Source organism: Perna viridis, chromosome 10 (genome assembly GCF_037379345.1).
Source record: "Perna viridis isolate PV_CMFRI_1.1 ecotype Kerala chromosome 10, ASM3737934v1, whole genome shotgun sequence".
NCBI lineage: Eukaryota > Metazoa > Mollusca > Bivalvia > Mytilida > Mytilidae > Perna > Perna viridis.
The window spans coordinates 30,972,504-30,987,610 of NC_142454.1; the positions used below are offsets into that span (position 1 = coordinate 30,972,504).

Consider the following 15,107-nt stretch of genomic DNA (forward strand, 5'->3'; position numbering starts at 1 on the left):
CAATCTAAAAGTAACATCATTCCAAACGTTTAGTCTAGAATGTAGAAGCTTCACAATGACGATTTTTTCATTGCATGCACCACTTAAAACAATATATGTATGGAGAAACAACATTATATGAAAATTGGACGAATGTTAGCATACACATACATTAATTATCATCTGTGCCAATTTTACTCATTTTCAAATTACATGTACATGTATGTATAGTATGTAGAAGTTTCTCAGTTAATATTGATATTTTTATAGAGATCAATGTTCGGTATCTTCTTTGGGGTTGTCCACTATAAATGGACAGGATTCCTGTAACAAAAACTAGTATTTAATACAAAACTGAAGTTGTTTACTGATGATGTGCAGATAAAATCACATGCACACACTCTAAGTAATGAATAAACCCCCCAAAAAGGAGTGTTATAATCAGACCAGTAGCCAGAACTTTTTTAGGGAGTTCTGAAGGGGGTCATTTGGGCCAAACTTCCCGACATTAATAGTGCTTAGCTAGTTTAAAGCTTCTTTTTCATGCTTTTCAGCTTCAGGGTGGGGTATGTAGGGGACAGCTAATTGGAACAACACATTGAACTTTTGACCATTCAAAATATAAACTTACATACATGGTACCAAAAAATCGGAAAGAGTTTAGTTGAAAAAAAAATCAGCTTGTATGAGTAGGGCTGCACACACAACAGTGGGAGCAAGCCCTTGTGTTGTAATCTCTGAAAAGCCAAATTTTCAAGAATATTTTCATACCCACTTAACCCTGTGAGAAGGTTAAAGTAATTATATCTACCATTTACAATAAAAAAAAAAAACAATAAAAAAAACCCCAAAAATAGCAGTTATAAATGTCATTATTAGACACCAAAAATGAACATGCTAATTGTTCTCTCATAATGCATATGAACAAAATTTAATAAGTAACAAATTAAGAGAAGAAACATCAACATTGAATGAGAATAATTATGAGCCTTCTATATCAATTTAAAATAAAAAAAACAAAAAAAAAACAATTTCTAAATCCAAGTTCTAGCATGGAAATGAAAAAAAATAACAATGCTAATGAGAACAACATCACAACATAGTATGATTGCAATGAATATACAAAATGCCTACCCCTAAAATATCTGGTCCATTGACAGAAGTTCATATATATAGTTACTAAGTCCAATTCTTTGAGTACATACAAGTTAAAGCAATCATCAATAAAGATATTCTATTCCAAAAGTAGGAAAATTTCTCTTTTATACAAGTATTTTTAAGTGTGTCTCACTGTCTGCCATCACCAAATATAAAGCACTTAAATGATGGAGATAGCTAAGTGTATGTAGATTTTTTTTTAAGTTTAAGTACAGGTCTTCATAAGAGTCATGCAAATTAGAAAAAAACAGACTTTTATTCAATTTTCTCAACATCCTAAAATCCTTCAGAAAGTTGCCTTATGATAAAGATATCAATTAACACTGATTTCTCAACTTATCTCATTAATTTTATTGGTTTTCAAATCACAAATGGGTAGTACTGAATGCCTTTACACTGTAAAGAAACTTGACAAACCTCCCTTTGCCTGATTCTTAGGTGAATCTGTGCTTAACAATGAAAAAAAATCATGGTTTTATGCAAAATGCATTGTACTTTGTCAAGAACTGATACATCTATATGCAAATAACAACCATTTGTTTAGAGGGTGTTGTCATAGGGAGATAAAATTCAAAAAAATATACTATTAAACCCATCACTAAAAGGGTAGAAAAGTAGAAAACAAGAAAAAATCTAATTTGTTCCAAGTGTCATTGAGAACATCCTATTATACTATTGTACTCTAAGCAAACATCCCATATGTATAGGCTTCCTTCACTGAATCATATCTTCTTTCATTATAATAAGATCAAACAAAACTGAAACATGATACAAATGAATGTAATTACAGCACATACAATAATGATGTTCTGGGAATAGTGATGAAGTGTCATTCATCTGGTGAACTGCCTCAGGTAATTATCTAAACAATTGAGAAGGAATTTCAACTTCATATTATACATTATCATGGATTCAATAAATCAGCTGGTAAACATTCTTATCTTTAAGGCAGTTCAGGAGATTGTCATTTTATCAAGAGAAGACAAAATTTTTTTTTCTAAACTTCATCACTGTATGAGCTGTAATACAAAATGCACATCATCATCTCCATAGAAATGCTGTCAGTGTCTGTGTAGCATTTCATATTTGACCTAATTTACTTGGCCATTAACCTACAGATTTTGACAGATGCATGTCAATGACCAAATCAGACAATCAGTTAAACAGACAACTACTTCATATTATCTTTCTTTCAAACCTGCCCCAACTGTATGTTATTGATACACATTTAGTGATTCAAGTGTATTTTCGTTGAATTACAGGATACAATTTAAAAAAAAATTGCTCAAGACAACCACAAAGAATTTAGTAGAATATAAATCATTGGTAACAAAAAAATAAATAATGCAACTAGAAATACTGTGAGCAAGTCACATATTTTTAAAAGAATATTCCTGGCTTCAAATGGTGATAAATGCTACATTTAAACCCCTGCATATAATTTATCTCCCTTTAAAATCCTCTAACAGTAATAATATGCCAAAACTTCCCATAAAATTTCATCAAAACTCCTTGAGGGATTTAGGAAGAGGTTTTAACACGAACAAGAACCCATATGTTGAATTATCTTCTATGGTAGTCCTACAATAAATATAATTCTTCATGGCCATCTATATATGATGCCAAACCTTCATATAAAGTTTCATCAAAAGCCTATGAGTATATTGTACAAACAAGAATTGTGGATAGAAGAATGAATGGATGGACAGACAGTCCAGGTGATTCCTATAAATCACCAAAACAGTGACTGTGGGTGGTATAAAAATCAAATGGCATTTTTTGCTGAAAGGATGCAGTTAAGGAATGTGTGACATTATTTGATGAATAAAAGACACATGTACTTAAATAAAATATTATAGGGGGAAAGGTAATGGTAAAGGGAGACAGGAGAAAGGGAGAGAGAGAAAGGGTAAGATTAAGGAGAAGACTACCAGTATCCCTTGACAGTTTGTTCACCCCTCGTTTTAAGTGATCAACCAACTTTCATCTATTTCAGTGGGGAGGAATAGCTATGAGATAGAAAATTGAACTAGTACATGAATTTGTATTTGTATACAGTAAGACATACATCATAAATTCTTTCAAAGGATAGTACCATCAGTCAAAATTAGATAGCTCTCTTAACTTCATTAGTCAGACATAAAACAAAGTATTTGATACATATATCACACTGTACACTCAACAACTCTTAAACTTATGAATTCTTGTTAGATCTCATTGTGACCCACAAAAGCTACAACAACATTAGCTGTTTGTTTTGTGTTTAGCTTAAAGTGATTTCATTCTGTTATGATGACTTTTCCATACAAACATAAATACAACCCTTGAGTTTTTCAAACAGCATAATTTTGTAGCAAAATTCAACACCCCAGTCTTTAAATCCATTTGAAAACTTGAGACTCAGGACATAAAGTAATGGTAAGGATTGGGAATATCTAAAAAAATAATAACAGCAACATGCCAGTTTAAATATTTTAAGGAGGTAGACCTAGGGTCATGAAGTCAGTGATATGTTTGTATCATATTCAATTTCACCAAAGCCTTTCAAGCTTTCATTTTACACAGAATGAAATCAATCTAAGTTACTTTGATGCTTACATGACATTAAATTGATGTAAAATGCTGAATACAAACGGTCCAAATGTTTTTAAGAGTTGTGTCCCTTACCCTACGTCTACCTCCTTAAAGCAAAAGAATTGTTGAGTAGTAATCTTTGTAAGAATCATGCAAATTCTGTAAAATGTGATACACCACAAGAAGGCTACACATTTTTATTTCTGTTATAAAGTTGTTTTATGGGTCTATACGATGTAAAGGATTATCATTCATTCCAATCTGTCTGTTCTTAAGAAATAATTTACATTGAAAATTCAATAGTTTCTATTGTATTTCAGTGTAATTTGCAGTTATCTACCTTAATTTAGAATTTTATAGTCCATTCCTTATAGTTTATATCTCCTATGAACGGGGTAATATGAAAGCCACATGTTTATTTCTGTTTACTATAAAATTTTAAACAAAATATCAAAAATAAAAATATGTAGCCTTTCCTAACTTGAATCACATTTTACATGATCCTTAGCTGGAGTACTGTTTAAAATGTTAATTTTGGGGTTGCATACCAACTTGTTCAGAAAACAAACATAGACATAATGACAAACACTATACAAGTCATAATTCTGAAGCAATGCCATGAAATTACTATTGTTTGTGGGGCACTAATTTTCGTGGTCTTCGTGGATTCGGTAACATTTGGTTCCCAACAAAAACTAAATTTCCCATCTGTTTGTTTGATCGAGTTGTCAAATCATATTTTTTTCCTAAACCACAAAATTTGTACCCTCACAGTATATGAAATATAAAACCATTTTGTCCAGCAGGAGCTGTGATATTTATTCACTTACAGAGGTGGGGGTATGGATAAATTTCTAAGAACCTTTAAGCCACCTGCTAGTTGTAAATATTTTACAATAACTCAAACACCATATGTACACTATGTACACTTCAGTCAGAACAAGTAAAAAGAACAATGTACTCTTCAGTCAAAACAAGTAAAAAGAATGATGTACACTTCAGTCAGAACCAGTAAAATGAATGATGCACACTTCAGTTAAATGAGTTAAAACAATGATGTACACTTTAGTCACAACCAGTAAAATGAACGATGTACACTTCAGTCAGAACAAGTAAAAAGAATGATGTACACTTCAATTAATCAAGTTAAAACAATGATGTACATTTCGGTCAGAACCAGTAAAAAGAAGCATGTACATTTCAGTCAAAACAAGTAAAAAGAACAATGTATGCTTCAGTCAAAACCAGTAAAAAGAACAATGTACTCTTCAATCAGAACCAGTAAAAAGAATGATATACATTTCAGTCAGAACCAGTAAAAAGAACGATGTACACTTCAGTCAGAACCAGTAAAAAATGATGTACACTTCAGTCAGAACCAGGAAAAAGAATGATATACACTTCAGTCAGAATCAGGAAAAAGAATGATGTACACTTCAGTCAAAACGAGTTCAAAGAACAATGTAAACTTCAGCATAAACAAGTAAAAAGAATGATGTATACTTCAGTCAAAACAAGCAAAAAGAACAGTTTACACTTCAGTCAGAACCAGTAAAAAGAACAATGTACTCTTCAGTCAGAACAAGTAAAAAGAACAATGTACTCTTCAGTCAAAACAAGTAAAAAGAATGATGTACACTTCAGTCAGAACCAGTAAAAAGAATGATGTACACTTCACTCAGAACCAGGAAAAAGAATGATGTACACTTCAGTCAAAACAAGTAAAAAGAAGCAAAAAGAAGGATGTACACTTCAGTCAGAACAAGTAAAACGAATAAAAGGGAAGACTGGCATTCAGAACAAGTAAAAAAGGACTGAGAAGATTGACATCCTTACCCAAATAACACAACACTAAATAAAAAACAGCCTGAAAGATGAACCAAAAAATAAATAGACAAATTATAACCACTTACCATGCAGTAAAACACACCATTCTAATTATACAACACTTAACAGATTCAGGAAGTTCATGATTTTTCAAGTATTTGTTTTAGTTAAGATAAATCTCAAGTTTCACCAATAAATCACATTAACTTATTGATTTTCAGAAAATTAAAAATATATCAAAAGTTATTTACGCAAACTTGAAGTTTGTTATCTAAAATTGTTATCCATACAGGTATCCTGGTTATCATAACCTCAGACTGGAGATTGAATTGTTCATCAATTTGTAATAAGGTACCTTTCAAAAGAAATATGTGCTCAATAATACATGTACATGTACCATGAAACTTGTCCAAACCAAAGCTGATTAATGATTGAACATGAAACATGCCTAAACCATATCATGAGTTAGCCCAGGAACTTTTCTAAACCAAATCTGATTTAGCCTAAAACCTGTGTAAACCAAAGCATGTTTAAGCAAGAAACTTGTTTAAACTAAACCATAATTAACCCAAAAACATGTCTAAATTAAACAATGATTAACCCAGAAACTTGTCTAAAAACCAAACCATGATTTAGGCTTAAACCTGTCTAAACCAAACCATGATTAAGCCTTAAATCTGTCTAAACCAAACCATGATTAAGCAAGACACTTGTCCTAACCAAATCTTAGCCAGAAATATGTATAGTCCAAATCACAAACAGAAAATAAACCTGTCCTAACCAAACACCAACTGAAGCCAATTATCTTCAACTCTTTAATGCAAAAACCTGCCCAAACCAAACAATGTGTAAAAATAAAATACACTATTTGGTCAAAACTAAAATCTAATCTTGATAATTATGAAATTTCATACTGACAATGTGGATGTAATACTGTAAAAGTACTATTTGTTTGTGGGGTCCCAATTTCTGTGGATTTCCTGGGTAAGGTAAACCACAAACTTTGATTCCCAATGAAAAGGATTATTTACTTTCAATTTTATGACAGGATCATCGAAACCACAAATTCAAAAATATAAGATCTAGTGCTTTTCCCCTTAACCACGAAAATTGATACCCACAAATATATGTATTTTCACAGTAACACATTTCATTATGATGTGACCCAGTCTTTTTATCTACTGTAAGAGTACTTTAATTAGTGGATACAAATTTTCGTGGATTTACAGGAAGAAATACATGTTTGTAGATTTTTGATTTCGTGGTTTTGAGGGGTTTAGTACACACATCAAAGGAAAACTCCTTTCCATTGAAAACCGAATTTTGTGGTTGGGCCTACCCACGAAAACCATGAAAAGTGGTACCCCACAAACAATAGTACTTTCACAGTAACATAACATGACTCAAGTCAAAGGAAAACCTACACAGGGCCTAATCTAGAAGGAGAAATGAACAAAAACTTCTCCCTGTTTGTGCTCACTTCTCCCTTTCATCTTTGACAGAGAGAAGTTTTTGTAAGAAGGATAACCAACATGCTTATTTCCTGCTACCAGACCTATTAAAATTTACAATGTATGTACTACATGTACTTAACATACCTTCCCAAATACATTTTATTAGTGTTTTTACTTCTGAATCATATGCTATAAAAGCTAATTCTCTACTGACCAAGTTCTTTTGAGAAAAACCCTAATGAGAGGTCACTTATTCAAAGAAATTCCAAGTTTGTGATAGTAAAAACTTTTCTTAATATTTTGATTCATAAAAATAGTTCTGATCTAACCACATCATTTTCAGTAATATGGTAGATAGACTGCAGTCTACCTTCATAGTTACTGTCATCTTCCAATCTTTATAAATCAGGCAGTAGTCCCTCCCCCTTTTCTGAAATCATAAAATAGTCAGCAAACTGGATTTATGGATCCAAGAACTGGTGTTCTAGAAGCTCTTGTCCTTCAACTTTGCATACATGTAATATAAAAAACAAGTTGCACACTATATCATGTCCCCACTCAACAATTTACAGTTAACAGGAAGTAGATAAGCGAGGAACTCGGAAAAAGGAGATATCATGAAAAAGCAATATACCAAATTAAAAAAATCTATGCATTCCCTGAAATAGCAACTGAACTTCTGTTACTAAAAATTTCCATTACGCATCTCCTAAAATAGTAATAATATGTACGGTTAACAGGAAGCTGAGAAATCTGTTGGTTTCAAGCTTTCCAGTTTTTATCTTGATATTACCATTTCAGTCTTCACAACTAACTTTCCAGTTCACTGGCCTGTAATACATTTTTCAGAAATTTTTATATAGTGACTGTTGGCCAGTAGTAGTTAATTTTACAGCCCACCTCCATGTTGACAAGCCTTTGGCCTTCAGACTACTGCTTAATAGTGAAGACTGCCATTTGTTATATACGAACTTCCATTTTGACTATTGTCCAGAGTTAAACAGTTTGTTAACTCTGTTATTGTCCTTCATTTAAAGAGGTAGACCTAGGGTAAGGAACATAACTCTTGAAATCAGTGATATATTTGTATCATATTCAATTTCAGCAAAGCTATCAAGCTTTCATTTGAAACGGAATGGAATTAATCCAAGTTACATGAAGCTTACAAGAGATTGATGTAAAATGCTGAATTTAAGCATTCCAATAACTTGTAAGAGTTGTGTCCCTTACCCTAGGTCTATCATTTTAAAGGAAAAGTGTAACTGAGAGATGGAGGAACCAGGTGATTGTAATGTAGCCCATTTTGAGTGGGGATATAAAAAATGAATATTATATAGAGATTCCCTATACATAGCAATTAAATGAGGCCATGGGTAATCCATCACATTCAAACTAAAAAAGTGTCTCATTAAAATCAGTATTACGTGTATCAGTATGTTAAAAAATGTGCCAATGAAATTATAAAAATCATAAAAAATGACCTATTTGCAAAATTTCAATCCTAATCACATATTGATTCCAACTTTCAGCCCATTTGGAATTTCTGCCCTTGTGAAATATGATGGTATCATATACATAAGAATCCTTGTCAATAAGGTTATTCAAATGTAATGTATAGGTGGATATAGATAAAAACCCAACAGGAAAGGCATTGTTCTACTGATACAAAAGACTGATATCAGTATTTACTTTAACCTTGTTTTTCCCTATAAATTCCATAAACCCCAATACAAAGGGAAGATTTACATAATATACCGGTGCATGTACAATTGAAGGTCATATGGTTTTTTTATGAAGTTCACATGCAATTTGTGTGAATTGAGCTAACATTATCAATTGCATGATACATGTATATGAATTTTATGTTTCATAACTCATGTAAATTCACAAGAAGCATAATTTAGGTGAATTTTTCATGAACTTCCAATATTTTATCTGCAAGTTGATATATATTAAAAATCATTTTAGCCATGAAATCTTCCAAATGTTCTTAAGATCTACAAAAAAATTAAAACAAAATAAAATCAAAAATCTGTGATACCCCCACTTTTTTTGGCAAACAACTCTTGTGTGAAATATAAAATACCAACAACCTGTGATTTACAGAAGCTGAGAATTTTGTTGCAAAATAAAAGTTCAAACATTATACCCTCCTCATCTACAGGTATAAAAATAGAGATAAAGATGAATGATATAAAGACAGTTACATGTAGAATACTTATTTTTTTTTCTATTTGTATAATTCATTTAGTATAAGTAGTTGTTCTTCATACATCAAAATCTCTGATTATTTTAGGATATTCACTTTTGGGTTTTTGGAAGATTATTTTCTGATTATAGTGGCCATCATCTTGGATTTGAAAGAAATTATACGCCTCTTTCTAAAGTAAAACACAGTCCGAATTTCCTCTGACCCTGCAACTCTCCTCTTTTTTATTTTGGATATTGATATGTCGGGTTGGGGTCAGAACGTTTTGAACCGTAATAGAGAGTAGGCGTAGCTTACGGTTCAAAATGTCAACAAAACAGGGTTTCTCGTGGAAAATTATCGAAACTTCAATAATAAATGTAATTTTTGTAGCAAATTTGGTATCAGCATACAGGAAAATGATTCCGGAATCGAACTAGGTAGGTGTGACATGCACAATTTCAACTTGAAAGTCGTTACAAGTGGTTGAAAGGTGATACTCCATGGTACCGCTAAATCTCCAACTTTTTGTATGGCACATCATTCTGACCCCATCCGACATATCAATATCCAAATAAAAAGAGGAGGGTTGCAGGGTCAGAGGAAATTCAGAGACTAAGTACAACAATGACTTCTCATCTAAAGTTTAGATACATTGTAAAACATTGTAAAACAATATCTTTTCTTCCGTTGAATGATTTTGTTATTCTCCTTCTTATTTTGTTTTGGTTTGATTGGTATATACATGTATGTATGTTTTTTCATGTATTTATCATTGTTATCAGTACCTTTGTTGTTGCCCAAGAAACCAATGGGTATGCCGGAGTAAGCAGCAATAATGTTTAGTGGCAAAGTTAGATATACACATTCTTAACATAACATATATACTCAGTGAGCATGGTGAATATTCCTAAGCCAATGTAGAGCTGTGCTTTTCAGTGCTTTGTTTTAACTACTGTGCTATCAGGTATGTATTTTGGATAGAATACACTATCAGCACTGTTTTATATTTCTTTTTGAAAATGGATAGGTGCCAAAAAAGCACTAATTGCAAATCACCGTGTACTAATATAATATTCATTTACATCAGAGTTAGAAATAGTAGACTGCCCGCCAGTCCGAGACTGGCTATTTTTTAGCAGGGCTGGCTAATTTTAGCAAAAATTTATATTGAAAAATTGTATTTACAACTGACTAAATTTGAATGAGTTTCCTGCACTGGTTACATCCTTTTATAAATTGTATAGAAATATAAACAATCATTTCTCCCATTCTAAGATGGTGATTACAAAGGCAAATGCAACTTTGTAACATTTTACCCGGCGGTCAGTGATTACATAATAATCGCTATATTTTTGAAGTTCTTAACATATTAAATGCCATTGGAGAAACTGATTTCCTTCAGCATATTCTTGATTTAAACTATTTCTACACTCTCTATGACAAAATTATGATATTAACTTGCTTGCTAATTACAGCTTGCATCTTAAAATTTTTCATTTATACCATCTCTATTTAAATCACTCATTACTAAACGAGAATCTGTATATGCAATTAACAATTTCAATTTATTAAAATGTAAAAGAAAAAACTTAATTACGTACATGTACAAGTAGATTCTGGTACCATCCTTAGTAATAATGAAATGTCCTTAGTGTCAAAATATATAATTTCATTCATCTAACAATCATATATATTTCTGTAGTAGCATCCTACACATCAATGAAATCTACATGCTGTCAATCAATTCTCAAATGAAATCAATTGTTTTTCCTCATTCTCCATAATCTGACAGACAAAAGCATAACTGTAAAGCTTTCCAATTCTCCAGACAAGTACATGCATATTTACAGCAATTTGAATTAGACTTTATCAAAACTTGATATTATCTATATCTGTATGTACATTGCTGATTAAATGAATCTTGCACTTTCCACTTGCACATGGCTCAGACACATTTTTGAAATTTGGGTTTACTGGTAAGTGTTGTTTGAGGTGAGATTAAGTAATTCTAACACAATGAAGCCTGTCAAAACTAAAACTTGAATAAGCAAAAATCTTCTTTAAAGCATATATCTTCTAAAGTCTCTTCAATGCATTTGTATCAATGTATTTCGATCCTCAGTAAATCAAACATCTGCATGAACCGAACAAAAATGGCTCACTTCAAATAAAATGTAATAAAATCACTAAAAGCACTTACAGTGATGATGTGGTTAAACTGTTACCTAATGAATTACTTTCAGTAGTTACCTGGACAATAGAAAAGGTCTACTTGACACAGATTCAACTACATTGTCTATGAACTAATCTCCTTCTCAATTGAAATTTACTATGTTACATGCTGTAATTGCATGTGTTGATAAACAAGAGCAGGTATATAAATTTTATAAACTTGACATGTGTAGCCATGGATAGTGGATGGTGAAAGCGCAAAAATCATCTGAGTATTACTGTACCTATTAGATATAACCAGACAGGAGCCAGATGTTCTACAATCAAACACAATCATTATATGTTTTATGTTAAGTACACTGAATACACTCTTTTGTTTAAAAACATGATTATTGATGGGGATATAGTTGGTAAATATGTAAACAATAATCAATTTATTATTTTTTTATTTTCAATATCCATAGCCCCATGGCTCTTTAAGGCAGGCCATTAAATTATGAATAATCTACATGTATGATTAACAGATCCATGCCATGTCTTTTAAATTCAGGAACGGCTATATTTTTTTATTAAATTCTTATAATTTCTGCCATAAAGCACTTGAATTTCAAATAATATGATATTGATAAAACTTCAATAATCTGGGTACAACTCTAGATATGGGACCAAAACTAAAACAAAAGGGGTTATACAGTAAAACCTATGTAAACCAAACCCCTTTTGTCTGGTTTAGACAGGCATTTGATTAACCTAGCTTCAACTTACAATTAAAGTGATAAAAAGTAACTTTAAAAGTGTCTGGATTAGACAGGTTTTCAGATTATTCTGGGTCTAGTTTAGACATGTTTTAAATGAATTTTAACTAATATACTGTGAAAGTACTATTGTTCATAGAGTACCAATTTTCATGGCTTTCGTGGATAGGCTAAACCACGAAGTTTGGTCCCTAACAAAAGGAGATTCCCATCGATGTGTATACTGAAAATCTCAAAACCATGAATTCAAGAATCCACAAATTTGTGTTTCTTCCCTCATCCACAAAAATTGGTATCCACAAATTAAAGTTTTTTCACAGTAAGTTAATTCTGACATTTCTACCAAGTTGTTGAGAGTGATTTCATAACTAACTATACATGTAACTTGACAGTAAGATAATTGTTAAATCAGTTTAGGATCATGAATTATCATCATTTTGGTAGTTGCAAAACCAAAATATTCATCTGAATGGAGTTGAAAAAAAAACAGCTAATAACTTACAAAATGCTTTGCTCTACCTTTTCAACAAAGGACCTCATTAATATTTAAATTCAAAATTATATTCCAATCCATTACATAACAGCTGAAAAAAAAGATTTTACATTCATCCATATTTTAAGGATCTAACCATTCATAATAATTACATAAAGTACTTGCCTTTTAAAACCATGAATCTTACTTGTTACATGTAAGGAATTACATGTAACAAGAGTCATAAATATGTACCAGTATCCTTTTACATGTATGTACATAACTTGTATGTGAATGTACCAACAGGAAATACCCCTCATGTAATTTGAGTAAATTTTCATTGATTTTTCAAAATGCATGTGTAAATGAAATTATGTTACATGTATGCATGAACACAGAAATCACTTTAAATACTTAATTTTTCACTTGGAACATTTTTAAGATGCCTGAGCATTTATCCATCACAGCAATAGTCCTTTTTTCATATTTCCGATTTTGGTTTCGTTTTTTAAGATTTTAATCAAAGGGGAGTAACTTTCTACAAATTTGTCATCTGACAGACTCGTTTACTGTCAAATTGGAGCAATGGACAGCAGTAGACTTCAAATTCAAATATTCAATTTATTAGAGCCATGGTAAGTACTTGGATACTTCCAAATAACTTATTTCAAACCACTCAGGTACTTACTGAAGTGAAAATAGTTTAAGTTTCCAAGAAAAAAAATTTACTGTTTTCCCTTTCTCCCAATGAGACCGCCAACCATATTGTCAGGTGTTGGTGGGTTACGTCTCTTTGCAAAAACTTGCTAAAATGGCTTGCATTCCGTAAATATGAACAATGACTATTAGATTGGAATATATAAAACTCAAAAAATATCTTAGAAGCATCCTACATTAGATATACATGTACAATTATCAAAATTTAAAATATTATGAGATGAAAAATATCAGTGAAAGATGAATATACAAAAATGTACATATGTACAAAAATGTATGTGGAATAGATTTTGGAACAATTAATCAACATTCATACAGGACTTTTTCATGAAGATATATAATATGACTGGCTTACATTGTACTTTAATATGTACCAGTGTAAATTAGTTTTCATACTACCAGCATTGAACGAATGCTGGTAGTATGAAACGAATTGACCTTTTTCTCAGTAATGTAACCCCCTACCTAATCAATAGAATACATGTCTTATATCAAGCGATTAACAAATGAAACATTCCAAATGATCTCTGTTGGTTTGGATATACTGGTACTGTGAAACAATCTATGAAAATCCAATTAGTGCTATGAATATAGGCAATTGTATGCATTAAATGTCTGGTGCTATGGGACTTGAAACTAAATAGCAGTTTACTATACAAAATGTACATGGTTTTCACATATGTATTTTTCATTAATTTGATTAAATGCTACAGATATGTATGGTTGTACTTTTAGTTATTACATTTGACCAATAGGGACACAGAAAAGAAGGCTGTAAATAATCAAGTAGGAAAATTGATTTGTTTTAGGCAAATTTAAAATTGAGTAGCACTTGTAGCACTGCACATTTCTTTTTAACCAGTATGTGGCCAAATAATTGTAGACCCATGGGATAGTTAGCAAAGGTTGTTGAAAATTCATATTTCAAATTTCTTTGAAATTATGTTATCAAAAATTTACACGAAATAAATACATGTATGCTTTGAATGTTCAGCAGTATAACCTATTGAGAATTCTGGTACTTTAGTAATGTTTGTCTCCCAAACTGAGTCAGGTATGAAAGTACAAAAAATGTAAAAAGGGCCATACTGGTTGCAATGGAAGAGTAATCAAGGGAACCAAGGTTATAGCGGTAATCAAAAGAATGTATTCCAGGGACAAAGACCAGACATACACAACAAAGAACATAAAGTAACTAAAATCATACATACAAAGTAACAAAAGTAAATGAGCAACTTGGACTCCACTAAAAACTAGGAGCATGGACCAGGTGCACCGGTAGGGTAAGCGTCCTCTTTAATGAGCCAATCTCTTAAATTAAACATTTATGTAATCTTAGATCTGTAGGTCTATATTGTCATGACATCATTTTAGTTTTTAACAGAATTACTGGAGGGTTTTATTGCTATTTTGCATTCTCTCCACGTTGAAAAAAAAATAGGGCAGGTACACTACTGTCAACACAAATTTTAATTTCTCCACCCTCCACAGTGGAGTCACCATTTCCAAAATTGTCTGTAATTAACTTCTCCTGTCTTTATGCCAAGATATATTTTATGGTTCTAGTAGTTTAATAACATTTCTATAAAGGGTAGAAAAAAATATTAAAAACTACTGAAATTTGGCAATTTTATCCTGGTTTCTACTTTGGTGGAGTCACAGTGGAGGACATGAGTGACTCCACTGTGAAGAGTGGAGAAATTAAAAGTTTGGTTTATAGTAGTGTAGATACATATGAAGGTAAAATTATTTGAATTTTTTAATATGATTTCATAAGAAACTTATCATGCTTACATGGAAAGATTTCT

At 31.6% G+C, this 15,107-nt stretch overlaps 1 protein-coding gene across 6 annotated transcripts in view; it reads right to left on the reverse strand.

The window, feature by feature from the left end:
- Positions 1-15,107, reverse strand: part of LOC148605359 (alpha-1,3-mannosyl-glycoprotein 4-beta-N-acetylglucosaminyltransferase B-like) — a 55,315-nt gene that overhangs the window by 39,088 nt on the left and 1,120 nt on the right. The window contains exon 2 of one of the 6 annotated variants that reach the window (XM_088550849.1): positions 11,640-11,672. The exons of 1 other annotated variant lie outside the window; for it this stretch is intronic. The gene's annotated coding sequence lies outside the window, so the exon portion shown is untranslated. Of the gene's footprint in view, positions 1-1,113; positions 1,252-5,624; positions 5,756-10,784; positions 11,037-11,639; positions 11,673-12,768; positions 12,814-15,107 lie in introns of those variants that run through there. 4 more of the 6 variants (XM_088550847.1, XM_088550844.1, XM_088550846.1 and 1 more) reach the window with 4 other exon arrangements.